Consider the following 18701-nt stretch of genomic DNA (forward strand, 5'->3'; position numbering starts at 1 on the left):
ATCAGGAGAGACCAAAGATGCCATGGTGCTCAAAAGGTGACCAGATGAGAACTGTAAAGCAAATCCACTTAAATAAAAAAAAAAAAAAAACAAAAAAAACCTCAAAATTCCTCTCACAAAGATAACGTAACTGAAGCTGATGAATTGCTTCTATCTGACCAAAAAAACCCAAAAAACCAAACAAAACCAACCAACCAAACAAAAGACAAATACTACATACATAAGGAGGAAAAAAAGCAACTAAGGAGAATTTCTAAAAAAAGTAATCTTGGAACTGAAACACAGAATCTAAGGTCAGAAATCCCACAGTTTGCTCCACCACGGCAGGAGAAACTGCTGACACTGTATAACTGTATTCTGTTTTTCTAGGTGGAAAGGAAGGTAGGAGGAAAACAGCTAAATTCCTATTTGCCTAAATAAGATTCAGCACAGCAGCCACATAATGCTTATTTTGTATCATATTTCATGATGCATTCGGGATGCTAAGAAGGCTACCCCCTTGAACGGGGGGGTTATGTTGCGGTTCACAGCTATACGAGTACACGCACACCTACATTCAGGTCTCCCCAACAGGTAACTTAAGAAAGCAAAACCATAAAACATCTTGTACTTAGCTAGAACCACATCTTCTTTCTAAAAACTAAACTTCAATGTGACAGGGCACATCAGGTCCAACTTTACAGAGATTCCTCGTTACTTCAACCAAACCACTACATAACCACGCAGTAACTGTACCAGGAGTTTCAGGGGTAGTCAGACTGCAGAACTGGGAGAAATTCCCAATTACATACCTACAAGCAGTGCTGAAACTATGAATCAGCTGTAGTTTCTTCCGCAGGTGCAGGGAGAATATTTTATTAATTTCCATTTGTTCAGTCGGCTTCTCCTCCACGGCCGCCTCATTCAAAGCGCAGAAACCAAACGGGAGTTGAAATAACAGGAAAACTTGTTTCCCAGTTCCAGACAGAATAAAACTATTCAAAACAGACATTATAATCAGAGCAATTAGCTGTAAAGTATTAAAATGAGTCAATAACCAGAAATTCTATTCATGAACTTTAGCGTTCATTTCTATTATTCAGTACAGAGAAAATTTTAAAATTAAAAACATATTTTGTCATGAACTTTTCTGAATGCATTCAACATATTTGAAGTAGTTTTACTTAAGTAGCAAAGGGGTTTTAAGATGCTGCTGATCTTTTTTAAAAGAATTTTCCTTCCCATCCAAAAGCTGACAGATATCACAAGTAAAAAAGTTAATTAATCCAATAAATAAGAAATCTCCCTCTTCATTTTCTAGTGCAATAAGAAGTGAATAATATGAATGTGAATGCTGCTCTGTTTGCTATCTAAGATCATAACCGAGGGTACAGTGTACTTATCTGAACAGCAGAAATCAGCATCAGTCTTCAAGCAAGGAAATATCACCTTCGTTTAATAAATTAAGAGACTTCCAGTGTGGAAAAGGACCAATTATTGTTATCACTTACAAGCATTATAAATAAACATTATAAATACTAAACCCAACAACTCTGAGAAAACAAGGATTTGCTTTGTTAAGAAAAGAGCTAAATATTAAGTGCATCAGGCTGTAACATACATCTACAGCCAATACGGAAAGCAGCTCCTAGCTGGGCTTGGAGCGTTCCCTCTGCTGGGGGTGACCGCCTGTCCCGGCCGCACCAACCTGACCAGGGGGGTGGGGTGGGATGGGATGGGGTGGGATCGGATGGGATGGGGGCTGTGGGAAGCCCCCAGCCCAGGAGCTGCGCAGCGCAGGGGTGAGCTGCAGCTCTGTATCTAGCCCAGACCTGCCGTGGGGGTGCAGGTGACCACCTGGAGCTCCCGGGGCAGCCCACAGACCCCAGTTCTCCCAGGCGAGCAGGAACGACGGGGGAACCAGCGGGATGCGGTGGCAGCGGCGCATCCTGCTGCTGGGAAGGCAAGGCTGTGGGGATGAGGGATGCGGGGGGCACCACCCCTCACCAGCAGCTCAGGCAGGGTGGCATCTCTAACACTGCGTCCTGCTTCCCAAGCTGATTATTGCCACGTTTCTGTCGGAATCACTCCAGCCACAGTTCTACAGAGGTTGTTTTTATTTACAAGGAAAAACCTCAGGTTTCGTTCACACAGGAAACATGTGCCGGGAGGAAGATGTCCACAAGGAAATCACCTGAAGTCCAGGGCTTTTGAGCATGTCAAGGCTCATGGAGAAATGAGGCAAGATGAGGAGGCAAATCATTTTTCCCCAAGTATGCTCCCTTTAAAGTGTTTGAGCTTGCCTTCATGAGTCTGTTCAGCAAAAGAAAATGTAAATGGAATAAAAATAAAGAATTGCTATGGGAAGATGCATGTATTCATGGCCAAGAACCAGAGCCCTTCACATTTCCAGCCTCCTCTGCACAACCAGGAGGAAAAAGCACTGAAATCCATAAATCACTGTATGTCTCTTTGAATTAGGTACTGTCCCACAGGAGCACTGATGACATTAAAACTGTTTTGCACTTTTGTACGTTAACTGCTAAATCCATAGCACCCAGGCTGCTTCAGCCTGTTTAGACTACAGCGTTGCTGTGCTGGGTATATAACCGGCTTTGCTGACCCGCACAGTCTTGTCACAGATACATGTTTTTGCACTGGACAGAGGAGGACAACGTAACTACTGCTGTAATAAATACCACATACTTGGTTATGGGCCATCTATTGAACGGATCTTGTATCACAAATATTTGTGGTGCATAATACTTGGCAAAGATGTACACTCCCTAAGGAAAAGCACAAGTTTCAGAATCCACTCTGTGCATGCAAAGAAGCAAAATACAGGCTGAGGGCACTGCAGAGAACGAGGAAAAAGAACCCCAACATCTGAAGGAAAAAAAGTTCAATGCACAAAATGACTCAACTCAGTGATTAAATGATTAATGTACAAATTTTTGGCTATAATGTTTTCTTCCTCAGATTTGAGGCAGTTTCCTTCAGCTGTGTAAGTTTCTGGTTTTGTTTGCTTTGCTTTCCTTAAATATTTATGCTATTACGTTTCATTTGCTTAGCTTTACTTAAATATTTAAGCCATAATGCTTAACTGACATAAATATTTTTTTTCTTTAAAATCTACTTAGCTGAAAGATAAACAACAGAGTAAGAAATCAGAAATTACACTGGAATTTTAGAGGAAGAACAGCAATTAACTCTGCCAAGGTGTTAACCTTTTTAAAATGATGCTATTTGCCTATGCACTGCATTTGATGAGCTATGTACTGACACGTACTAATTGTTCTAAAGAGATTTTCTCAGTTTCATCTTTTTCCCATCCCTTTCCTCATTCTGCTTCAGATTCCACATTAAGCCTTTCCACTCCTCACTGCTGTGATGAGGACAGGCATTTCCACCACCCCGCTACACCACGAAGAAGCTACCGCAGGCTGAGAGAGCAAGCACACGAAGAGCTGCCGGACAAAATGAAAAGCAAGATTAGCAGCTTCCCTGTAAGCCCAAGGAGCAACCCCTGCCGGTGCCTCGTGCTTACAGCCCTGTCCTGCCGAGCCCTGCTGCACCAGCGCCCAGCCAGATCCCCGGCCAGCAGCCACAGAGCGTGGCCACTGCCACCTGGCACGCCATGCACTGTTTAGCTGGCTCTGCCCGCGAAGCTATGGAACGCCTTCCCCAACCCCCATGGTTCAAAGCAGGTGCTGTTCCGCAGAGGATGAGGGAGAGGAGCATGGGGCACCGGCAGGTCCCCGCTGCCTACAGGGAAGGGCGTACCAACATTCCTGCCTGGGAAATCCCACCAGCCCAAGGAAAGAGGCCCCACAGGGATGTACGTTTATCATCTTAAGTCTGCAAAGGCACCTTCCTTGCCCTCAAGCAAATAAAAATCACATACACATAACTTATTCTACCTTTTCTTTATAATTCTATTAAATGATGAAATGCTTATTGGTGCACACCCCAGCAGCGTAAAGTCAGAAATCTGGTTCCGAGACTTAAGACTTATTTTGTCTCAAATAAAGGCGGCAGAGAGTTCCGGCAGACAGGCTGGAACTCACTCTGTTCTGTGCAGAGTATCCCCTGTATATTTAAATGAGGAAGAAGGAACATTTTTATTCCTGACACCTGCCATAGAGTTTAAGCACTATAATTATTTCTCTACTAACACCAGGTGTTACACACATTAAATGCAATATTGGAGGCTCAGTTACCACTGCAGTCTTCTGTATATGTCTGTGCACAACGTCAAAATGGAATAAAAATATATCACAAATTTCTTCCATAGCGCTCAAGATGAATGAGCATGGAAATGGTATGTATCTGAAATACCTCATGTGTTTTTCTCAACAGCAATGGTTACAATGAACAATAAATCTTTCTCCCCTCTAAGTAGATACACGATATTTTTATAAGGATACTGATTTCACAAAACTAAAACCAGTGAAATGTCAGGATGAAGTACGGATTAGTCTCAACAGTGCTAAGGAAACATAAGAATGAGGGGTTTAGTAATGCATATACATCCCCTACATCACCTGCTGCAGCAAAACCCCTGGGAATTAAAAAGTGGGACACCAGCCCCACGTGAAGCCTACTCTTGTTCAGTCTGGCACCAGTGTGGCTGCAGGAGCAGCTTTCCAGCCAGAAATTTTGTGCAATTTCATTGCTGGTTCAATTGTTAGGAGACTCTCAAGTGTACACTTTGGTTTTTTCACTTCAAGTGGGGCTGCCCAAGCCCATGGGACCCCCAAGGGCACGGCCAGGACACCCAGCCACGGGCAGCACATCACCTCTGGAGGCAAGGCAAGGGCAGTCTACACCAGAATTAGCCTCGAAAGTAACAAACGGGATTTCAAACCCCACCGAAGGCAAGGTCACCCGCAGTCTTCACGCGAGGTGAGATTACAGAGGGATTTGGATGAACTGCCAGCTCAGCTGGAGCGCTGCAGGTTGCCTCTCCCCACCGCCGTCTCTAACTCCTGCTGACTCGCCGCTTTCCCACTTTCCTAAGAGAGGGTCCCAGGAACTGGTGTCAGCCATGGGCAGCTGCAATCTCTCACAACATTTTGTTGCCTGCAAAGACACGTGGCAAGCACCGCTGCACTCCCCTGTGCACCTCCTGCTAAACCTTGGGCTGAAAAGGTGTGGGAACTCACCGCAGCAGCTCTAATATGCAATTAATACAGAACGTGCTGGTTTTAGACAGGAGTTCTTTGAAACTTCTGGGCCTCGAGCCTCAAATATAAATTAGCAGCAGGGCTGTTAATATATATTTTTTCCCTTTTGCCACAATGATGGATTTTTTCACTTTAAAGATAAGACATGGCCTGATAGAGACAAATATTGACAGAGGAGATAAAAAGGGCTGTTATGACAATAGGCATAATGAAGTTGTTTATAAAACTATAGCTGGGAATAGATCTCTTTCCCTTCCATGGAATATTGATCCCCCCCAAAAAATAGAAAATTAGCTTTCTTCCACATGCTGTATCTTTACCTCTATTCTATACCTGCAGTATAAGCAGCTAACTTTTAAAAGCAAAGATCTCAAATTGTGTTGCTTGCTGATTCTTTACCAAACCACTGCAATCAATCCTGCACTGCACGGCTGTGGTAAAAGGGCTCAAAATCCAAAAATTACCTGATACACATTTTATAGGGAAATTCTGCTCCAAGTACACTAGCCTGGAGTAACTCCATGGACCCTGGCACCAAGTAAAAACAAGGTCTGACAGATCAGAAGAAAAGAGCACATCAGGGTTCTTATCTCCCTCGTTGAAAACTAGAAGGAAAGGAAAAAGACATGAGATGAGAATATTTCCCCTACTTGAACACCTTTAACTCTCCATGAGATGAGAATATTTCCCCTACTTGAACACCTTTAACTCTCCCTTGGTCTTTCTCTCTCTCTCTCCCTCTAAATTAATATATAATGTATAAAAATTATATTTAAATTAATATAAATTCCATGATGTCTGGGCCACAAACCCGTTAGAAAGTGAAGATGCTGCCACCCGAGGGAGGGCCCGCAGCACCGGGTCCATCAGCGCAGGCCTTCAGGGATGCTCGGGACATCACCTGCCCCATGGCTGCAGCGCACTGCAGCCTCGGCTGTGCACCCACTGGCCAGCCCCACTCCTCCGCTCCGTTACTCAGGCTTGCTGGGACTGATGCAACACCTATGGATAAGACATTTTTCAATTTATGATCTTTCATTAGGTGTTTAGCAACGCCAGCTTGGAGCCGAGCAAGTGGTGCTTCTCCCAGTCGCCAGAGCAGGGGTACCGCAGGTCTAACTCCCCCGGCGCAGACTGGTGCCAGGGTGGCCACAGACATCCCCGAGCATCCCCGGGGCCACAGTGGGTTTGCTCTGCCCTTCCCTCACTGCTGCAAAACACGTGCATGAACATGTTTTCACAAGGCTCCCCCCGGCTGGTTTAAGACAGGAATGTGAATAACGGAGCTGCAACACACACCCCGGGGGCTTTGAGGAACAAAAAGGTATGAGGGCATCTGGGTCAGATCGACTGGATTCGGTTGCTGACTACCACTACACCAACACCCTGGTAGTGAGCAAACTTCAGTGCTACTCCTTGTCGGAGCTGAATAGCCCAACTAGTATTTTTTCCAAGACGCTGTAGCGCACAGCCATCCCAAGCTGTGTTCAGTAAATATAAACCAGAACCAGAACCACCTAATAACTCCAGAGACACAGCCTGGCAGGCTGTCTCTGTCAGACGAAACTCCATCATCTCAAACCTCCCTGGAGTCTTCCTCTGTAATCTATCACTAAAATGAAATTATATTGGTTACCATAGAAACATCCTGACCAATAGCCTGAGCATTATTTTTTTTTAATAGAAAGTGAAATATTGTTTCATTCAAGCAAAAATCTGCACTTCCATCGGTGCTGGTTTTCGATAAGTTGATGTTCTGCTCACTCATTCACCTGGCAAAAGGCAAAATTTTTTATTTTCAATTTAGTGCACTGTTAGTACTGGTTATGTCTCCTATTGCACTTTTTTTCCCCCCTCATGCATAAACTGCTGAGTAACTCTGAGTTGTACAGAGAGAAAAGGCAATGAATGCCCCTTGGTTGAAACCACGCACTATACATCTGTGTAGGGCTCTCCATTTTTATACAGAAATGATTTAATATTGGCAACCTACTCACATTTTATACTGAAGAAATCATATAAAGCAGCAGAACTAACTCTGGCAGTAGAAGTGAAATACTTACTCTCAGCTGCAGTCTGCGAAGAAGCCCACAGGATGAAATGCTGCGGGCTCCAAGGGACAGGGCGGCCGAGCCCCACGTCCTTCCAAGGGGTCTCTGCAGCACCACCACCTCCGCAGGAGGGAAGAGCAGAACCTGGATTTTTGCAGAAAGTTGAAGAGCTGTACCGAGATACCTCCTTCACCTCTTTAAAGCAGACCGTCGCACGGTTCCTCGGTTTGCGGCAGTAACATTCCATTGCAGACACATGCTGACTGGGTCTTTGCATCCTTCATCTCAGCAGATGCTTGGCCAGACCCTTCCTACCCACGTCTGATGGCACCAGACTGTCCCAGAAGAGAACCCAGCGCTGGCTCTAGCAGGCATTGTTGACTGGGGCACTTCTCATATACATACAGTATGTTTTTAATCTCTGTGCAATTGTCAAGATTTATAGTGTGATTGCAGACATAAATTTTCCTTGTCCAACAAATCAGAAAGCAACCTTATGTTATTACATGAGGCTAGACTTTTATATAGCTGTATTTTTCTTTATTTCCAAGACAGTAAAAATATTCTGTTTTCAATCCAAACAAAGCCTGTTACGAACCTTTTTTTTTTTTTTTGTGTGTGTGTGTGTGTGTGCATACAGTCTGTATTTCAACAGCTTGTTTAAAACTAAAACCTAAGGTAGGAATAAGAGGCCTGATTTTTTATTAATCATGGGGGAAGAAAAACGCTTTCAGTCATGTTATGCCTACAAAGTAAGGCAGTTCCCACTAGTACCTTCAGTGGTTCAGGCTGCTTCCCAGGCATTTCAATCTACTATACCTGGGAGACAAAATTATGGCAATATTGGTAAGTAATGGATAGGGATTAGTATTCAACCAGCCACTTAATTAATCAGAAGAAAAGGTTAACTAAACATTAACACTGTTCAGGGTGCTCCCGCTCTGTGAGCAGCGCTGGCCTCCTGTTTGTGACTATAGCTGCTGGACTACGAATACAGGGCTGCCGGTCAGAAAGCAGACATCAAAACTCCCTTTGTTTTTTTCCCAATGTTTTCAATATAGTAAAAAACCTGTAGAGGTGGTTATAAGTCCATAAAAGAACTGTTTGTGGCTTCTCAGGTTTTGGTGTACAGTGGAAGAGATAACATACATCCACTGATAAAGACCCTGATCCTGCATGCAGCTAATGCAATTTCACAGTAAAACATTTTGCCATTGGTGAAATCATTCTCCAAGACCAGAGTACCGCAAGATTTCTACTGAGGAGCTAAGTTTTAGGCTGATTCACATTAAGCAGTAATTTCACTGGACACGGATCAAATGAGGAGCTTGTGGCTATGCTAAAGTAGTTATCCTGAGCATGAGCTACAGCTTTCAGCATAGGGACAGATACATCACATACAGCTTTTAAAAGAACAGACACTGGAAATGGACCCTTATCTGACAGCCTTTGATGTACAGCAATGGGCAGGAGAACTGTAATTATTCATAGAGTTACCTGCAGTGTATGGTAGCAATATAATTATTTGCCTGTAACTTCATATAATTCCCCGAACTGCAGCCTGCAGGATGCAGCAACGGTGATTCAGTACCTGCCCTGTGAGCAGCCCAGCGTGAGATGCTGGTGCTCCTGGTGACAGCAGGGCTGGCGCGGGGGCGAGGGCTCCCACTCCCACACGGAGCACCCGCAAGCACACCACCTGACAGGCGCGGGCACAGGCCTGGGCACTTCTGCATAGAAAACCCTTCCCTGCTCGTACTTTCAGGCACAAGTTACCATCGTGTTTTGAATTTTCACCAGCTTTTATGACTATGCAGTCTATTTTCCACTCTCTAAGAAGCGAGGACATTTCAAACATAGGCACATCAATACATGTACATCAATCAATGCTGTACGTTCCAGTATATCAATAAATATGTCCACATAAGGAGACAAAAAATACAATATGATGAAGTTACGACACAGAGAAAACACTGTCTGGTGTGAAACACTATGCAGAGACATGTCATACTCATCCATCCTCAGACCAAACGTAATAAATTGCATCAAGGTAAAACTCAGAAGAAAAACATGTTAAAAAGTGACATTCAACTCAGTTTTAACTATGGAGTCACAACTCTCGCCTGCATAATGTAAACCAGTATTTTATTGCAGGCAATGCAACCTCTGAAACTTTTCCCATATCCATCCCTGCTGCCAGTGACACCAGTCACGAAAACCCCCACCGCTGCGGTTCGTGAAGGCCACCTCGTGCCACCTGGTGAGCCACTGCCGGCCTGTCTCTGCATTCCAGCTGGCCATGCTGGGACTTTGCCTTTCCAGCGACATTCCCAGCCTCTGCCACATCAGCCCTACCCTGCTCACACCTGTATACCATTAAAAACCTCATCATCATTTTATAATTTCGAAACTTTGAGTACGCTGCTCACACGCTCCCTCTTTGTTGAACAAGAACGACGACCTGGAGGCAGAGAACATGAGTTGGGAAGGAACTCTGTTGCTGCTGTTCCACAGCACACCCAGCACCCCTGTGCAGCCACCTCGCAGAGCTGGGCAGCACCCTGGTGCTCCAACAGCACCTGCCAAAGCCCTCTCCCTGGCAGAAGAAACTGGCCCTCCCCCAGCACCCTGATCCCGGCAGCATTAACCACCTCAGACCTGCAGGAACCAGATATAAATATAGTGTGACGTCACAGCGATGCCAATCAAAACAAAATTCTGCATGCCAAAACATCCCCAACAAAAAATTATATTCCTGGTGATGCTGAGGCTGCAGTTACCTGCTGCTGCGCCCCCGCACCACACGTTCACCCCCCAAAGGGCTGGCTGCTGCGCCTGCGGGCAAGCAGGCAGGGGGCTGCATCGGGCAGCATGCGGTGCCTCCTCACCCCCTTGCCTTCCGACCTCCGAAACACAGCGCCGGTCACTGAAAGGACAGTGTCTGATTTGCTTTGGGAAATCTGCCCGGGAAAGCACACAGAATGGACCTGGGACCGAGATTTCTTTGCTGTCTTCTGTGCTGCCCTACGGAAATAGAAGCATGCTGGTGCAATTCTGTTTTCTTTACAGCCGGTGACAAAACTGCCCTCGACCTCATCAGAGCTGGTTTGCATGCAAGGCCTGAGATGTGAGGGTAAGCACACCTATAGACACTTCATCAAAAAGTCTCATACAATGTATGAAGACAGTTGTAATTTATAAACAAACCCAGGATTGTCCCCACCTCTCACACATGAATAGCCAAAGGTTTACACAGGCTTGACTCAATTATCAGTGCGTTTTCCAGACACCCTCTCTCCAGAGGCTGCCAACGGTAGCACCTCCAGTGCCTCTCGCCCTGCCAGCACAACGCCCCCGCAGCCGGCCACGTGCTCCTCGGCACGCTCAGCGCCAGCACACCGTGCACTTGTGCTCAGCCGTGTCAGAATTAAGGTGAAAACACACGATCAACAGACTGTTCACAGGCCAGGCACATGCACACCTTCACCCGGGTTCCCATGTGGTACTCACCGTCCTTGTCGCCCACATGACTCCCAGTTCTACTTGGCGTAGTAGTACTACTAGTGATGCATTTGGTAAAATGTCATCTGCTTCAGGCATGCGCTTTCCATCAAAACGTGACGCTAGTAACAATGAACCTTGGACAACGCTTTTACCTCTGGCAGAACGTACCTGAGACTTCCTTGTGCCTTTTATAATAACAGATGTTAACACAACGGGCACTAACGCTATGAGTTCAGTTCTTCAGTTTTCAAGAAGCGCCGCTTCACACTGGTGATACTCGCCAGCAGCAGGGCGACTGCCCTCTTGCACCGCCTGCCACACGCTGCTGCCTCCTCGGTCCTCCAGCTTCGCTCAAAACTGGCATTATTTTGAATTTAAAAGCTTTGACACTTTTTAAACAGAAAAAGAAAGCACTAGGACGTGGCCAGCATCTCCTTGAAAGCATTACTAAGGGCCCTGCGGGAGCCCACGGGAGCAGCCAGCGGGACGGGGACCTGGCCCACCGCAGTGAGGACTGCTCTCCTCCAGCCCCCCAGGATGGCCATCCCTCCTCCCCCTCCTCCTGCGGCTCTGCCCCCTGCCCATACTCGCTGCTGGTCACCAGCATTAGCCCAGCTGGCTCAGTAAGGGGAAAACTAATACCACGCAATCAACAGAGCTGCATGGAAAGATTGGCCAGTCTATCACGGAGGAGATGAAAGAAACTGGAGTATTTAATGACTGTTGGTAGGTTAAAATGTCGCCATTAAAAATGGCCAGAAATTACAAATTACTGGGAATTGCATTAAAAAGTAGTGAGGCAGGCTAACCAATACCCTGGGAAATGAAGCTGCCACTCTCTGGTATGAATGGGAAGCAATACGGGTTTATCTTTATAATTTTTCTGTAAATGCTTTCTCAAGGAAAAAAAAAGAAAAAGAAGAAAAGGGATCAGCAGTTAGAAACATAGATGTATTATTACAGCCACTCTCTTTAAGCATTCACCAGGTGTAAATATCATAGTTCTCCAAACTGTCAGATTTATACACGTTTTGCCTCTCCTGCCATCTGTGCATCTGCCATTTCCAACATACACAACACTTAGCTATCCAATTTATTGTTCTCATCTGGTTGAGGCTTTTAAGTACATGTTTAAGTTTGGGTCAGAAGTTCCCACTTCTGTATGGATGTGATTCATGCAGAGATAACAGATTTAGAAAAGTCAATACCAAACCCAGTGCATATGCCCCATAAATTGAGAGCTAAGTCTCCCCAGGGTGCGTTTCAGTTACTCAGTAGTAACTGGGATACGTATCAGCCTGTTCTCCAGTGATGGCTAACACTGAGTCGCAACGAAGGCAATGAATACTGCCATGGCGTGTAACTGGCATGGGGAAGAAGAATGAGCAGCTCCTGCTTCTGCTGGGAACAGAAAGCAGATGGAAATTGCGCCTGCTCTGCCATGCCGGCATGGAGGACCCCTTCCACCGGACAGCTGCTGGGAGCTGCAAAAGAAAAATAGCTGTACACTTTCTTGAAAGGAGAGAGTTTGGATTCCTTTGGATTTAAATTGGTCTCTTTTTCCATAAACAATGTCCTGTTTACTGCTCAACCTGTAGTATTAATACAGTGAATTATTTTAATTTCTCCAGAGTTGCTTATTTGCCCATTAAGAGAGACTTTATGGCTATTATTGGACCCCTGGTGCATCAAAAATTCACTGCTATCAAGTTGCATTAAACCTTCTCTACCATGAACCACATGTTTCCAATATTGGGAGTTTCTTCTATGATACTTCAAAAAGAATATCATTAACTGCATCCTGCAGGTGCGTTTACTCTCAAATAAACACCAACTGCAGACCTATAAGGAAACCCCGAGACCCCAGAGCAAGCCATCCACTGACACACACAGGAAGCACAGTAAGGATTGCTGTTGTTTTCATCAAATGTTCAGCAGTTTATGAAAATTTCAAATGGCAAAATGACCGAGGGAACTCTTTTCCTAAGTGCAGTATGAAAAGGCAAGCCTTGAATCCGCGCTGTGCATGGCACCCATGCACAGACTGTACCGGGCTGCTGGGACGGGCAGCTCCCGTGGGTCAGCCTGGAGGAGCCGCAGCCCAGGGGAACACTGCGTGGCTGCTTACACGAACACCAGAAGTGGCTTTCCCCCTCCTCTTACTAGCCACTAAGTCTCCTAAGAAAGAAGTTAAAGCTGTGTTTACCACTTTCCTGCTACTATTTCACAACATAAAAGTACAGTTTCAGTTGCTTCAAACATGTTATCTACAATATATCCAGAAAGCTCTATCTTCTGTTACCAGTGGGAGACAACATAAGCAGAAGATTGTTTTACTGCTCTAAGGTCTATAATAGAGTAAAACTTGGCTATTCTTAACTTGGCGATAGGTAAGATTCACATGCAACTGGGATTCAGCTTTACGTTTTGTACCTTGCTCTGGGCTCTCCTGATCCAAAGCCCATGGAACCATCAGCCAGATTTCTGCTACATTCAAGGCTTTGCTCTCCATGAGAGCAGCCTGAACAGCATTCGGGCAGGCTACCTCAGAAACCCTCCAGCTGCATAATTAAATCCTTATCTCTGGTCATTTCTCATTACAACGTTCTGGGGACACGGTATTCCCGTGCTGCACTGACCCACCAGCCAACCCACCTCCCCTCGAGGCAGAGGTTAGGGTCAGCCCCACACGGCCAGCTTACGGCTGCAACAGGCGCCAACGTCTTCCACCCTCTGCTGCCAGCCCTGGTGTCTGAGGTGGGTGTGTGGCGGCCTTCCCCCCGCCCCCCCCTCACCCCCATGCCCCCCCTCGCCCCCCCAGCAGCATGCTCCGTGCTGGCCAAGGGCAGGACGCGGGCTCTTGCTGGGGAGCAGCCGTCCTCCCAGCAGATGCCATGGCAGGAAATTGCGGCGATTTTTGCTTTGGTGAAACAACTTCAAACATATATCACAGAATTGCTCTTCAGTGTCAGCTAGTGAGTTGACAAACCAACTGCTGAATACATGTGGAAACGGTGAAAGTTTAAAATACAGTGTGTATTTTTATCCCTTCAATTGTCCTTGCCTCAAAGTAGCTGTCTACATGGCCACAATTGTGTGAGGGCAGGGAACAAATGTCAGTACAGCACAGAACTACCAAACTTAGCAAAAGGGTCTGCCCCCTTCCCACTGTACTGCATTCCCAAGCGCCCCGTGGGGTGGGATCGCTGCCTGCGGTGCAAAGCACCAACTGTGCTTTGGGCCAGGGTGGCTCCTACCATTATTTACTTCGCCAATACAAACATTACAAAGTTCATATTTTCTTTCCTTGCTACAAGCTATCGGTTTAAAACATGAAAATAACAAAGAAAAAATTCCTAGTGTTAATGCCCAGTGTCATTATATCTGCTGGTGGACCAGACAGACACTTGAAGCTGCCGGGGACGCATCCTTATCTCCGTGTCTGACGGGCAGTCATGCTCCACTCACCAAGGCACTCTGGCGGATGGAATAACGAATGTCCCACTGTGCTCTGAACATCGGGGGCTCAGTATGTACAGTCATGCCACGTGTGTTCTCCAGCATTTTTCTCCTCATTAGAAATAAACACAGCACCCAGCCTCTGGGACTCGTGCCAGCAGGCTGGCTGCATCAGCTCGCTCAGCACCACTCAGCAAACAAATTGCACTGCATCAGCGTCGGGGGGTGCAGGGGGGACTGCTGCAACCATGTGTTGCAGACCTGTGCAGAGGGGTTGAAATAAATCCTCCTACCCTTTCCACGCAGGTCTGCTCCGTCCATCTTTAAATGACTTCACGTGTAACTCAGTCGGTACAGCAGGCAGCCACGAGGAGCCCGTATTTATCAGCTACAGCCAGAGAAATGGTTTGCAAGTCTGCAGCACCAAGGGCTTGGCAAGGGGCACACATGTGGTACCTGGGTTTAGAGCAGCACCCTTTGGTCTGCATGAACTGGAAAACTGCTTTTCATTCATTGCACATTTTGTCTCCCTTTTTAGCATGTGTGATACCCCCCAAAAAACAAAATATCAAGTTTAGTCAACTCTGATGATCAAGTATTCACAGGTTACTGTCCGAATAAACAGACACTGGAAATGCAGTAGAGTGTGCATATAAGGCAAGGGTGCCAAGCAGCAGAGTTTTTAGACGCAGAACCTACCAGGTTAAATGTTTCCCTATTGCAATTTTGTGCTGACTTCGTCCAGCATCTGCCCACCTTCGACAAGCCCTGTCTGCATAATCGAGGGTCTTCACTGGGCTGGGAACCCAACAAATCACTGCAGCTCCAGTTACTGCCAGCTCAGCCCAAGCATTTGGAATATTCCTATCCTCCTGCCTTAAAGATTTCTTTAAAGACAGTGAATAATAGCAAATGACACACCTCCTTTCTGAAAGACAATTCATTCTCATGCAGGCAGAGGGTAAAACCTGGCTTTCTGCCTGGGCATCCCTGTACCCCGGCTCAGCCCAGGGTCCTGGGTGTCAGTGTCCAGGCAGGATGCAGGGCTGTACAGCACACAGCAACCCACCCTGGGGGCCAAGCCGGCAGCTGCCTCGTCCAAGAGTACACGGGAGTAACGTCAAGAAACACATGTGGGTTTAGAGTACATGTACTGTTGGTATCTGCCTTTCACATACCGCAAAAACAATTTAAAAAAGGCAATAACATTAAGCACTGAGTTCACAATGAGAAATAGTGAAGCCTGGGAAGGGACCAGGCTGAAAGGTGAAACTCCATTTACATACCCAAAAAAGTGAAGTTTCAGAACCCCAGCCTTGCCCCTCGCGCAGGTACAGCTCCTGAGACCCAGAGCGACCTGAGCAGCCCCTCCGTAATGGGCAGGGGGGTAACCCCACACGGGAGGCTGGAAGCTACTGGGAGGGACATGGCAGTGCTGAACCAGAGCAGTGATAAGCATTAGTTTTAAGTCACTCCTAACAATATTTACATTAAGACTTGCTTTTAGCAGCACCATGGAACTGGATTTAAGTACCCACAACAAATGCTCTCCGAAGCGTGCTGGCACACAGGAGTTCAGCTGAGAAACTGGCATACACGCAAGATAAATAATTTTAAATGCTATGTCGATCTCTGAAGCAGTAAAGAGATGACACCAGTTCTCTGGGGGTTGCTGAATCTTTCTTTACAGATACAAAATAGAAACTACACCTCTAAGATTATGCTGTATCGGAGAACAGGCAATTAAAACTAGGCCACAGTGTTTGATTTTCAATATCTCATTTAAATCTTGTAAGAAAGTTCAATTAATGGTCTTGGAAAAGTTTTCTAAAATTTAATGCTGCTTCACTGCAATACTTATGATTTTTTTTCCTACTGCACAGCCTTTCTTCTTCCCTTTGAAATCTGGCAATATTATGGAAATATTATCTTTGTAAATGCAGGTGAAGTTGATGATATTATTGATTTCAGATAGCCTTCAAGTTTGAGACAAATTTCCACATCAGCCTGGAGGTACAGAACAAAGATTTCCAATGTACTAAATTATTCAGAACAGTCATTTCTAAATAGAGGGGTGAGAAATGTCTCCGGGGAGGAGCGAGGTCGTGGTGCCTCAGGGCTGACTGCCCAGAGGGAGAAGGGGGATGCTGTGGAGAGGGCGGCAGTGGAGAGTCACAGACTGAGCCGCACTGGGAAATTTCAGAATAAATTCATTTTAGTTCTTCTCCAGCCCCAACCCTGTCCTGACCCCAGCCGTTCACAGCAAACATCCCCGAACGCCCTCCAGAATAAATACCATTAGCTTTGAGACCTGATACTGCTCATCCATTCCTAAAATACAATAACCTACATACACAAAAAAATTATACTTCCCAGCAATCACAAACACCTCTAAATTTAAGAGCTTTCCTAGAAACAAGGATTATTACTTTTTTTCCAAATACATCTGAATGTCACCCATTACTGTAAGACCTCTGAAATGCACAGCTCAGCTAAGGGTAGTTTACGACTAACAGTTAATAGTTGTGAAGAGAAGGTTTCGTTTGCTACAGGGGAGACACATAAACATCAATCACCTGGGTATGTTTAAAAAACATTTAGAATCTCTTGGAGGCAGGTTGCAGCGGTCTTGGCGGGTGTCAGGCTGTATCCTAGCCTGGGCAAGGACACAGCACCCTCATCGCCTGGGCAGGGGATCACACAGCCCCCCTGCACAGCCTACACCGATGTCCAGCCACCCTCAGAGAGGAAGGATTTCTTCTTGTATTTAAATGGAATTTCCTGCATTGCAACTGGGAAAATTATGGTGACCTGTGTTTGCAATTTAGACTTTCTTCAAGTCTATCCAAGGTTGCAGGGCATCACTTGTCTTGGCAATGCACCTCAAAAGTAGCCTTTATCTGTGCTCAAACACCATGCACATGCCTACACCAAGGACCTTGTATCATTAGTATCTCTCATCGTATATAATTTATATGTCTTAAAGAGTCGGCACAAACAGAGTGAGTTGCCCCAAACCTAGGGCCAGTAACGTACCCAGTAATGGCAAGCACGGATCCGAGCAGCAGCAGGGTCGTGGCTGAGCCCTGCGCTGGCCACAGAGACCCCCGGTTGTGGCTCTGGTCGCAGATTTAGCTCTTTCATTGCCACTAGAAGAAAAAGAAATAAATCCTTTAATACATCTGTAATTTCTACCTAAAACAATAGTAAACATGTACATCAGTGAGGACAAAACGAAGGAAAGTAAAAGTAGCTTTTTAGATTTTACCATTGCTCTTACCCTTGACTGCATAGGCTCACCTCCTGCACCAAGGCGGGATCCAGAAACTTCAGCTGGCATAACCCAGCAGTATGACAATCTATGCAAATCTAAGCTGTAATTCTTTTATATTGAAGGAAATCAAACTTTTATTCTTGCTGTGGATATGGGAGACTGAAATTCACTTTGGGAAAAAATCTGGGGTTTTATTTCTGGCTCCACTTTCAGAATTACGCAGCACAGGGCATTTTTATGTTGTAGCTCCATTATGTGAAAATTGGGAATAACACTTTTCTCTCCAGGACACCACATTTACTCTCTGAATGTTTCACTGAGAATATGACATGATTTAGACTGCAGTGCTTTAAAAAAAAAAAAAAAAACAACAAACCACCCCCCCAATTTTTAGGACTAAATTCTACCTGTGAAAGTGGTGTGAAAGTGGCTGCAGGGCATCAGCACTGTGGTGGTGGAAGCAAGCCAAGTAATGACTGAAACTCATTAAAGCTCATCACAAATTATCTCATTAAGTGCTTTCAGATTGGAAACCATCTCTCAGCAATGAGACACAATGCGGTGGCGAGGAACAGATCTCTCCAAAATGGGTTTTTATAATTATCAGGGTTACACAATACCCAGCGTAACCCCTTGCTCTGCTGACACACATCACGTTTAAGCCCTCAGACCATGTCAGGCCCTCACAGGGACAGGCTCCCGGGATGCGCTGCCGCCTGCCTGCGTGCCAGCAAACCCTGCGGAGCTGCTGGCAGCATCCCTGGGGTGGCAGGAGTCCAGGGCCACCCTGGTTGGGCCACCAGCTCCCTGCAAGAGCCTTCGGGCTGCTCCGGACAGAGGGCAGGGGAGCAGGCAGCAGGCTGCTGACCTTGCTCTCCTGGGGTTGATTTACACTGCTATATAGAATTTATAGCAGCATCTCCACTGGGACAAGCTATCAATTTTCTTTCAGTTTGAATACCATAAAGCAGTTTCATAGTGAACTGACTCCAGGGGCAGTGTGATGATCTTGTTATAGTCAGACAGTTATTATATATTCACAAGAGCTATCAGAAAAGAGACCTGGCTGCCTGCTGGGAGCCCCCGTCCAGGAAGAGCACTTGGCCAAATTAAGTGGAGCTTGGACGTCCCCGGGCAGGGCAGGCTGGGGACGGGCGGCTGCACAGCCCGTGCTGCTCTGCTGCGTGGTGCTGCTGCTCTGCTGCGTGGTGCTGCTGCTCTGCTGCGTGGTGCTGCATGGGTGCTGCT

General features: G+C 46.1%; 1 long non-coding RNA gene across 30 annotated transcripts in view; it reads right to left on the reverse strand.

Annotated features, from left to right (window-relative positions):
• Positions 1 to 18701, reverse strand: part of LOC119147883 — a 206755-nt gene that overhangs the window by 15579 nt on the left and 172475 nt on the right. For 26 of the 30 annotated variants that reach the window (XR_005104200.1, XR_005104204.1, XR_005104194.1 and 23 more), the window contains 5 exons: positions 17216 to 17328; positions 7229 to 7360; positions 5630 to 5770; positions 2174 to 2292; positions 792 to 974 (listed from right to left, as the gene is read on the reverse strand). This is a non-coding gene — a long non-coding RNA (uncharacterized LOC119147883). The remainder of the gene's footprint in view (positions 1 to 791; positions 975 to 2173; positions 2293 to 5629; positions 5771 to 7228; positions 7361 to 17215; positions 17329 to 18701) is intronic. The other 4 variants (XR_005104189.1, XR_005104187.1, XR_005104196.1 and 1 more) reach the window with 4 other exon arrangements.

Source organism: Falco rusticolus, chromosome 4 (assembly GCF_015220075.1).
Source record: "Falco rusticolus isolate bFalRus1 chromosome 4, bFalRus1.pri, whole genome shotgun sequence".
In the NCBI taxonomy this organism is placed as follows: Eukaryota; Metazoa; Chordata; class Aves; order Falconiformes; family Falconidae; genus Falco; species Falco rusticolus.